General features: G+C 34.7%; 2 non-coding genes across 2 annotated transcripts; both read right to left on the reverse strand.

The window, feature by feature from the left end:
- Positions 1-1,624: 1,624 nt before the first annotated feature.
- LOC136025581 (U5 spliceosomal RNA) lies at positions 1,625-1,742 on the reverse strand. Its single transcript, XR_010617121.1, has one exon. It is a non-coding gene; the product is annotated as a U5 spliceosomal RNA (small nuclear RNA).
- A 1,852-nt stretch (positions 1,743-3,594) lies between these two features.
- Positions 3,595-3,791, reverse strand: LOC136025574 (U2 spliceosomal RNA). The gene has a single exon (XR_010617115.1). It is a non-coding gene; the product is annotated as a U2 spliceosomal RNA (small nuclear RNA).
- Between the last annotated feature and the right edge of the window lie 6,948 nt (positions 3,792-10,739).

Genomic DNA, 10,739 nt, shown 5'->3' on the forward strand with positions numbered 1-10,739 from the left:
GGGTTCTCTGATACGCTGAATGCGATGGTGCGATTTTCGTTAAGACCCTATGGCTTGTAACTTTTGATGAGTAAAACTAAATTTGATGAAAATTTAAAATCAGCATAAAAATCCGATTCTTTTGATGTATCTATTAGTATCAAAATTTGCTTTTTTAAAGATTTGTTTACTATTGAGCTGGGTCACGCCTTACTACAGTTCGTTACCATGAACTTTTTGACAATGTACAACTTTATTACTTGTTGTCCACTTGTTCTGGGGAGCCACTCGTTCTGGGGAGCCGCGTTCTGTTATACCAAAATATGATAAGAGCATAATACTTTAGTTACAAAATTTTGGAAACTACAACAGAGAATAATAGAATCCACTTTCTTCTTTCAACTCATTAATATGTGACATAAAGAACGGGCCCAAAGGAAAAAAATTTCAGTGTATGAACAGGGTCCGTGCGAACCCAATCCCCCACTACCAAAATTACGCCATTGAGATAAATTTTACTTAGTCTTAACAGATCGTTTCCTTCCAATCTTGTACAGGCCCATTGGCCCCTCACAAAGTCTTGTCCCTCTGAAGATAAATAGATTTTGTGTAAAATTTAGGACGGTTCTGCTGGAAGGCCTGCTAAAGAAATATGGGCCAGTCCTGACCACACCAATTCCTTGTACCAAAATATGTTATAGAATGCACTTTAATCATCAACTAAATGAATCCATTCTTCATTGAAAGATTCTATATATATATATATATATATATATATATATATATATATATATATATATATATATATATATATATATATATATATATATAGACCAACGAATCATTAGTTAAGCTGTTAGAATGCCATACTTCAGACTCCCCGGATGTATCAACGAGGATACAACTTTGAGGTGGTAAATCACAGGGATTTTGTGTTATATTTGCATTTAGGCTCCAGGCTTCTTCTTCCTCACAGACCGTCTTCTTGTTCTCCCTTCGCATGGAGAATCGCCTGTTGATTCTCTTTTCCATTCAAACAAAGCATTGTCTCTTGAATCGTGATCTCCTGCCAGACAGAGTATGGTGTCTAGAAACCCATGGAATCCCCAAATGAAAGGATTTGCCCCTCTAAGATCTTGGAACTCCTCATTTTAGAGGAACCTCCCAAACTGGAATGGAAAGACTGTTCCTAGGCGAGGGAGGAATAAGGGCCCTAAGAGAATGGGGACTCAAGAGCACCTAGGACTTGGCACGTTCGTTATTGCACCAAACAGTGCCTTCGAGCATCCCTTACCCGGTTAAAATTAGCTTCCCTGGACGTAATCTGCAAAAGATAACAACAAATATTTAGCCAGCTACTTGTCAACTGAAGAGCTGTAGGCAACTAGGCGACTAACAGCACTAATCACGTCTACTTCACTATAAACATGGCTTATCTAGACACCCCTGGAAGATGTGCCACATTTCACAAATACTGTCCCTTTTTGCTATCTGCCCATAACTTCACAATATGTTTTACATTTTTGAAAAGATTGGATTTTTGCTCATATATTACTTCAATTATCCTGCATTTTCCAGGGTTACGTGGCTGACAACCCTAATCAAGAGATAAATCGTCTTGAAATATTAAAACATACAACAATAGTATAGGCTAGTTTGCCTTTCGGCATTCAAAATTTGTTAAGACTCATCAAGAATCCCTCCCCACGGTAATCTTTAGTAAAAGGCAAAAGATTAACTCGATATGAGAAGAGGCCAGAGCTATGAAAATTGCTAAGGTTGAATTGAGTATACAAAAATAAATCGTAGTAAATCCTCGTGTTTTTTTTTTAACAAGGTTCGAAAGCAATAAGAAATTCAATGTTCAATCAAGTAAATACGGGTAAAAAAAAATCAGATGATGAGAAAACATATTCAATGAGCAGCAATGTATGGGCAACTTTAATGACATGGTACTAAAACTACATCCGCAGAAAATAACATAAATATTCAGTAATCAGTCTCAAAAACTATTTTATTGTAAGTTTGAGGTCCATCAATTGCTGTAGCCAAATTCCCCCCTGTTTAAATATTACAAGAAGCTTAACGATAGTGAAGGAATACTTAGTTTTATATGTTGCCAATGCAATTGACTTGATGAAATGTATGGTGACCAAGGGCATTTCACTTTTTAAGACCAGCCTTTGTGACTTAATCTAAATTTCAGCAATTTGATTCAATTCCTAGTTCAATTTAAAAATCAGTATTTGATAATTACAGAGTATTTTCAAAAACAAAATTCACCAGGAATTTAATCAGTTTAGGCAATTTAATTTCATTACGGCGACAGGCCATTGATACCATCATTTGCTTTAACACAAGACTAAGAAGAACAAAATATGTTTATTTAAGAGATGTTCTGGAGAAAATTCCAGTACCAATTTCTATAGAGAATACACTCAATTTCCTCCGTAATATTTCTAACATATGAGCTTATCAGAAAATTAATTTTTCAATAGTAAAAATGATCAATTTTACATAGTCTTCAACACACCAAATTGTATACTTTTTTTCTTCCAACTCACAAATATGAGACATGAAAAATAGGGCCAAAGGAAAAAACCTTTTCAATGTGTGGACAGGGGTCCGCGAGAACGCAGAACCCCACAACCAGAAATTACGCTGTTGAATTACCCCCATTAGGGGTAATCACAGGGGTCAGCTTCTTTTAAACAGCACGAAACATTTCCCATAATATCAAAGTATCTCGAAATTTTAATGGTAAACGGAGAATTTTCCAATCAAAACTTGGATGATATTGTCATTCAAAAAGCCAAAATCAGAAAAGATAGGTCTAAAATCAGCAATATATTGTCTTGGCCCTTTAGATGACAATGATCGGAACCAATATTGCTGAATGACGTTAATTCACGGCAATTAAGGGGGTTGGGGACAGAGAAAAGTATTTATCAAAATTCAGAGAGAACAATTCTCTTGTGTTTTCACCTTCTTTTACAAAAATACCCAGGAAAACACCCTCATTTGCAATAAAAATTGGCAATCCACAAATTGAAACCACTAGTATTGATCAAAAGCGTCAATTCATGGAAACTAGGGGACAAGGCTGGATCCAGTGAGCTAATCCCCGACATTTATGTCCGACTCGTTAAAACGTAATGCAATGCATTTTAACAAAAATCCGATGGGTTTTTGATTGTTTTTATATATATATATATATATATATATATATATATATATATATATATATATATATATATATATATATATATATATATATATATATATATATATATATATATATATATGTATATACCTCCCTCACAAATGATTTTCTAAACACAGCCCAAGGGGGAGAGGCGAATATATATATATATATATATATATATATATATATATATATATATATATATATATATATATATATATATATATATGTATGTATATATATATATATATATATATATATATATATATATATATATATTATATATATATATATATATATATATATATATATATATATATATATATATATATATATATATATACCTCACAAATGATTTTCTAAACACAGCCCAAGGGGGAGGGGCGAAAGAGTATTCTTCAGAGTCCAGGGAGGGGAATCTTGTTGTCTTTTCAATTTCTTTAACAAAAATTGAAAGAAAAAAACAAGCCCTTTTCAGCCCCCGACATCCCTCCGGTTTCCAAATATCAGTTTAACATTCTGGACCCCATGTAGAGGTCGTATCAGATATTAAGATGATAAGAACAGATAATACGCTTTGGTCTTAGCCAAAAGGCCGAGAAGCGATAATTCATCAAGGATTGTCAAAGAGTTTATGCAAATATAAGTGACAAATTTTGTCGCAAAATTAGTTTCGGTTGCTATGCTCAAAGAACATTCAATTAACTTATCGCTTTGTATTTAGGTTTTTAGAGCGGAGCAAGCCCCGACATCCCTCTGGACTTTCTTTTACAAAAATACACAAGAAAACACCCTCAATTGCAATAAAAATTGGCAATCCACCAATTGACACCACTATTATTGAAGAAAAGCGTCAATTCATGAAACTAGGGGACAAGGCCGGATCCAGTGAGCTAATCCCCGATATTTTTGTCCGACTCGTTAAAATGTAGCGCAATGCATTTAAACGAGATTCCGATGGGATTTTTAATTTTATCCCTCCCTCCAAAATGATTTTATAAACACAGGCCAAGGGGGAGGGGAAGAGGAAAGAGTATTCTTTTCAGTTTCTTTACATTCTTATCAAGAATACAAAGAAAAAAACGCTTTTTTCAATGATAATACAACGAAAAGATTTTTTTTGAATTTAAGAGGGTAATGCAGGTAAAACATCTTGTACAGAAAATTCCCTTCCCTTAATTAAGGCCACTGGTTTCCAAATATGCTAGATGGTAACAATGCAAGTTCGATTAAGACAAGTTATTAAATTTGCTTCAACTATGGACACAAAAGCTAAATTTTCAATCACCAAAGAGAGATACACGGACAGGAAACAGTGAGACTTAATCAAATAAATGATTGCTTACTTTATTATAGAAGTATTTATCCTTTTCATTTGTCATATAGTTAATCAATTTTATAATTACACCTTATTACTAACAATGTAGCCCATTGGCACCCTCCCTCATATCTTCCAAAATTTTCAGGCTAAATCTTAACAAAATTTTGCTTTCTTTAAGCAATGCTTTTTTTCTTATTACAAGAGGACATTCTGTAAAATACGAACAGGTTTGAATACAAAATATCGCAATAAATATTAAAATTAATTTAATTGTGTCGACTTAGTTTTATTTTCAAGGAATGGTGATGAAGATGTATGAAAAATTTCGGATTCAATTTGCTTTTACTTACTGCTAACTACACCTTCTACTTTATGTTAATAAAAATAAAATATTAAAAATTACAAAACTTTTGTAACAGTTAGATTATTTAATCAAAATATGTGCGCATGAGGCAAATGTGCATTGCAAGTGTTTTGGAAAGTGTTTTGGAATAAACCTCGTTTGAGCTTTTTTTTAGTTTTATCACTCTTTGTTGAACAAATATAGAATACAGATCTCAAATATAGAATACAAATACAGACCTCAAATATAGAACAAATATAGAATACAGACCTCGCCCCGCTGCCTGCGGGACTCATGGACTAATAGGCTTCGCTCTATAGGTAATGTTACCTGTAAGGAAGCCCACTTTATACATTTTTAATCTCGTTTGAGGGGGATTTTAGAAAGCAAAAAAGGGATGCGATTCTCTAATAATGACAAAGAAACAATATGCGATCATCAGAATCTTGCTATATGCAATAATACGCACTTTAGAGCACTTGGAACGAAACCAAACATTTACCACGAACGCAAAGTGGGCTAAATTATGGGCTAATAATGACACTAAATTGTAAAAAACAAAAAGAAAGAAACAGCCCCATTTAAATTAATTTTGTGGCATACTTTCGTAAGGCTGCCTTACCCAGAGACCATCTTTCTTGCAGCATATACAGTGTGCCATATCTGAAACCCACATACCAGCAGTATTTCCAGCTTGTCTAATCAGACTTTTTTTTAGCTCGTCTAAACAGTTCTTGGTAATGAACTTTAAGGGGCGATACGGCTCGATAGTGACCGAAACTCTAAGAAACAATCTTTATACCAACATATGCTTCAAAAGAATCGACTTTTGATGCTTATTCCAAATATGTAAAATTCATCAGATATAATGGTACCAATCAAAAGTTACAACCCAGAAAAAATTTGCCCAATTTTTGAAAAAGGGCTATTCGTACCCAGTGCATTAAGTGATCTTAATGAAAAAGATACCATCGGAATCAGCATACCATAAAAACCTACTATTGAGGTTTCAAGCTTCTATGTACAAAAACATGGAATTTTGTATTTTTTACCGGAAGAAAGATCACGAATGCGATTTTATTTATTGTTGGATTTTTTTTTAGGGGTGATCGAATCAAACCAATGATCGTAGAAGATCAGGAAAGGACTCACTTGATCCGAAACCAAAAGTATTAGTGCCATTTTTAAATGGCTAAAAATATTGGAGGGTAGCTAGCCCCCCTCTCACCCTAAAGTCGTCCGATCAAAGCTTTGAGATAACCATTTTTTCAGTATAGTCAAAAGATCTAATAACTAAACTCTAATATACTTTGCCCATTGTTTTACACACAGTATTGGTTAATGGGAAGAAAGGCCGTATCCAGGGGGGAAGTTTAGGGTTTTGAATTTCTCCTCCTCTTCCGAAACAAAAATGTTTATCTGACACGTAAAAACGCACCAAAATAGATAAAACAAATTTTTTATGCATTTTTTGAAGTTTTTTATGTAAACCCATTCCCACTCGAAAAAGTTATAGTGTAAAATACGCCTCCCCCCAAAAAAAATTGCATATGGCCCTAATCGAAAGCATACAAATGTTATTCAGGGGGGGGGTATTTTGCTTGTGCAAAAGGAGGAGGATGCAGGAGGATATTTAGATGGAGGAGTATTTCTGGAGAAAGCGAATTTTCCATGGAGAGGGTGCCCGATATCCCAATAATATTTAAAAAACAATCAGAAATTCAAAAAAAGTTGTTTTCTTTTGAAATTAATGAGCAACATTAAAACTAAAATTCAACAGAAATTATTTCGTATATGATGGGAGTTGCACTCTCTTCCATACCTTGCTCTTTACACTAAAGTTTCTTTCAGAACTAGTAAAAGAGCTTATTATTCCAACTAAACGCTTTTTGTGATTCAGGAGTCATTCTTAAATAACTGGAACCAAAAATCAAACTTTAGCATAAAGAGCGTGATACTGAAGAGAGCGTGACCCTCCTCATATACGTAATAATTTCCGTTTTAATACTGATCTTTACTTTCACTTGGAAAAAAACTTGTTTTTTTTTATTTAATTGCACCAAGGTACAGCTTTGATTAATTAAAATAAAAGTTCTGTAGTTACTCGATGGCCATTTCTTTTGGTATTCATAAGCAGAACTATAGCGCTGCCCAAGTAAAGACCAATGTGGGCACAATGTGTTATTTATTATTATTAAATTAAAAAAACAAGTTTTTTCAACTGAAAGTAAGGAGCGACATTAAAACTTAAAACGAACAGAAATTACTTCGTATATGAAAGGGGCTGCTTCCTCATCAACGCCCCGCTCTTTACGCTAAAGTTTGACTCTTTCTCTCAACTCTTCTTTTTAAAACAGTAAAAAACTTTAGCGTAAAGAGCGGGGCGTTGATGAGGAAGCAGCCCCTTTCATATACGAAGTAATTTCTGTTCGTTTTAAGTTTTAATGTCGCTCCTTACTTTCAGTTGAAAAAACTTGTTTTTTTTTATTTAATTTCTGAACGTTTTTGAATCAATGCATGTTTTGATTTTGGCTCTCCGCAGAGAAATAATTAAAACGAAATTTGCATTTTTTTTTTTTTGGCTAAATGGCTTTCTCATAATTTTGATCGAATGATTTTGAGAAAAAAAGAGCGGGGGAGGAAGCCTAGTAGCCCTCCAATTTTTTGGTTAATAAAAAAGCCAACTAGAACTTTTAATTTTTTACGAATCTTTTTATTAGTAAAAGATATACGTAACTTATAAACTAGCTTACGTAAAGAATTTTTTATTTTCATGTTTTTATTACACATATGATAGGGTTCGCCCCCTCGTCAGTACCTCTCTCTTTACACTAAATCTTAAATTTTGGCCCAATTCATTAAGAATGACCCCTGAATCACAAAAGCTGTAGAATAAATAGTTCACATTACTAAAAATACTTTAGCGCAAAGAGCGAGGTATTAGGAGGAGGTGAGCCCCTGATATGGGTAATAATTTCTGTTCGTTTTAAGTTTTAATGCTGCTCCTTACTTCCAGCTGGAAAAAAAATTTCCTATTTATTTTTTTATTGTTTTTTTCAAAATAATGCTAGTAAATCCTGCGCTCCCTTCATGGAAATTTTCTTCCCCCATGACTAATTCCTCGATGGAAAGTTCCCCCAGTATATCCCCCTCTTTTCAACCCCTCCCCCAACCAAAAAATCCTCCTGAAAACACCTGTACACTTCCCAATAACCATTACTATATGTAAGCACTGGTCAAAGTTTTTAACTTGTAGCCCCTCCCGCGGGGACTGTGGAGGAGTAAGTCGTCCCCAAAGACATAGTTATAAGATTTTTCGACTACGTTGAATAAAATGGCTATCTCAGAATTTTGATCCATTGACTTTGGGAAAATAATTAGCGTGGGAGGGGGCCTAGGTGCCATCCAATTTTTTTGGTCACTTAAAAAGGGCACTAGAACTTTTCATCTCCGTTAGAATGAGCCCTCTTACAACATTCTAGGACAAATGGGTCGATACGATCACCCCTGGGAAAAAGAAAAAAAAAAAAAACAAATAAACACGCATCCGTGATCTGCCTTCTGCAAAAAAATACAAAATTCCTCATTTTTGTAGATAGGAGCTTGAAACTTCTACAGTAAGGTTCCCTGATACGCTGAATCTGATGGTGAAATTTTCGTTAAGATTCTATGACTTTTAGGGGGTGTTTCCCCCTATTTTCTAAAATAACACAAATTTTCTCAGGCTCTTAACTTTTGGAGCGTAAGACTAAACTTGATGAAACTTATATATTTAAAATCAGCATTAAAATGCGATTCTTTTGATGTAGCTATTGTTCTCAAACTTCCGTTTTTTAGAGTTTTGGTTTCTATTGAGCCGGGTCGCTCCTTGTTCGTTACCACGAACTGTTTGATTATTATTTTTTTTTGGTTTTAGACCAGGGCACTATGTATCGAAGGAACTGTCGTGGAAACTTCAAAAAGGGCTTATTCAATTGGAAATGGAAAGGGCTTGTGCTTTTTTTATGCTTAAAAAGTGATTGGAGGGCAGCTATCCCCTTCCCCCGATGCCCACCATTTCCCAAAACACACCCAATAAAAATTTTGAGATAGACATCTTGTTGTAACGTAAATGATTGCGAAAATTGTGTATTTGAGGATGACAACATCCCTATAGCCCTCATGGCAAGGGTTTCAAGATATATCCTGGGGGCATATAAGGCTTATATAGAAAGAGTGATCGTATAAACTTCTGAGGGGGCTCATTGTATTTGTAATCACAAGTTCTAGTGTGATTTTTTTTAAGATCGAAAGTGATCAGATGGTGAGATGGCCATTTCATCAATTGTTTCTCACTAATATTTCTCACAATTTTTTGTTGTATCAGGATTATTAGATCCTTCAAAGCATCGTCAGAAGCCTTATCTTCTTTTCGTGCAGCCATGGATAGCGTCCGCCGTCATTTATGTGTGACCCTTGGTAAGGTACTTCAAACTGATGGTGTTGGGTCCACAACTCTGAAACACGATGCAAAGAAGTGCATTAAAGAGAATCTAATTTTTGTTTTGGACCGAGCAACTACTACAGCACAGAACATTTTTTTTTTTTTAATTCTCGTAGCACCAGTACAAGTTCGATGGACTTAATGAATTTTAAGTTGAAATAACCGATAAATTTGAGTTAGAATTAGGTGTCTAACATTCAATAGTAAAATATTTGGAAACAATATCTTGACAAGGGGTTGCCCACTCAATACCTTCGTGTAAAATGAATACCCAAAGCTGGGAAGTACCGGGCCGGAGTTTCTACGACATTCTATGATACAGCAATTATTTCATGGAAATTTGCCGGGGCTGGTGAGCGTTGTCCGGTGCCAAGGAGCGTGGAAAGCCTCATCTCCTGATACGGTTTTTGGGTAACAATGGGCGTGGAAGGGGGGCTAGCTGCCCTCCAATATTTTTAGTCGCTTAAAAAGGCACTAGAACTTTCTACTTCCGATTAAATGAGTCCTTACCCGATATTCTAAGATCACTGGTCGGATTTGATCACCCCTGGAAAAATACAACAACAAATTAACACGTATCCGTGATCTTTTTTTCCTGCAGAAAATGCAAAATTCAACAGTTTTGTAGAATTGGCCTGCAAAATGCGTCATAAAATTAACATTATTAATTAAAACTTACTTTTTAAACAAAATCATAGGTCCATATCCTCTATTTTTCCCTTTGGAACTCCAAAGTTATTGTCAAAAAATAGCGCAGTAAAGTACTCTAATGGAAATAATCATAGCACTGTCTACATAGCAGGTTGGCAAGTACACTTCAAATTTGATTTAGGGGAGAGGAAAGAGAGCGAACTTGAAAAATAAAATCCCTGGTCTACCTAAATCTTTTCTCCACTATTAACCCCCAAGATCAATTCTTTTGATGTATCTGTTATTATAAAGACTCTATCTCGTAGAGTTTCGATTACTATTGAGTCGTATTGCACCTTTACAGTTCATTACCACAAACTGTTTGATCCAGCATTCATCATACAATTACTTCTAGTGGAACTTGATTTCTGTGTCAACATGACAACTTCTGTACTAAAGCATGCGAAACCAAACTAGCATTTTACAGATTAAGATTTCTTCAATTTATTTCCGCAACAATAAATCTTCCTCACTCCCTTATTCTTATACAAACCGCATTATAAACCATTTATCTTCCCCAAAGTCCTCGATTTTCTCATCCTATACCACAAACTTCCTTTCCAAACAGGTTATTCTACTTCACCGATTCTCTGCTAGATAAAAGAAAAAACGTCCCGTCACTAATCGTCAAGCTTGCCATTCTTCCTCTTTTTGCTTTTCAATTTTTTTGTTGTTTATATAAGAATGTAATTGGTGAAAATAAGCAATAAGTGTGACT

The sequence above is a fragment of the Artemia franciscana genome, chromosome 3 (assembly GCF_032884065.1).
Source record: "Artemia franciscana chromosome 3, ASM3288406v1, whole genome shotgun sequence".
NCBI classification, from domain to species: Eukaryota; Metazoa; Arthropoda; class Branchiopoda; order Anostraca; family Artemiidae; genus Artemia; species Artemia franciscana.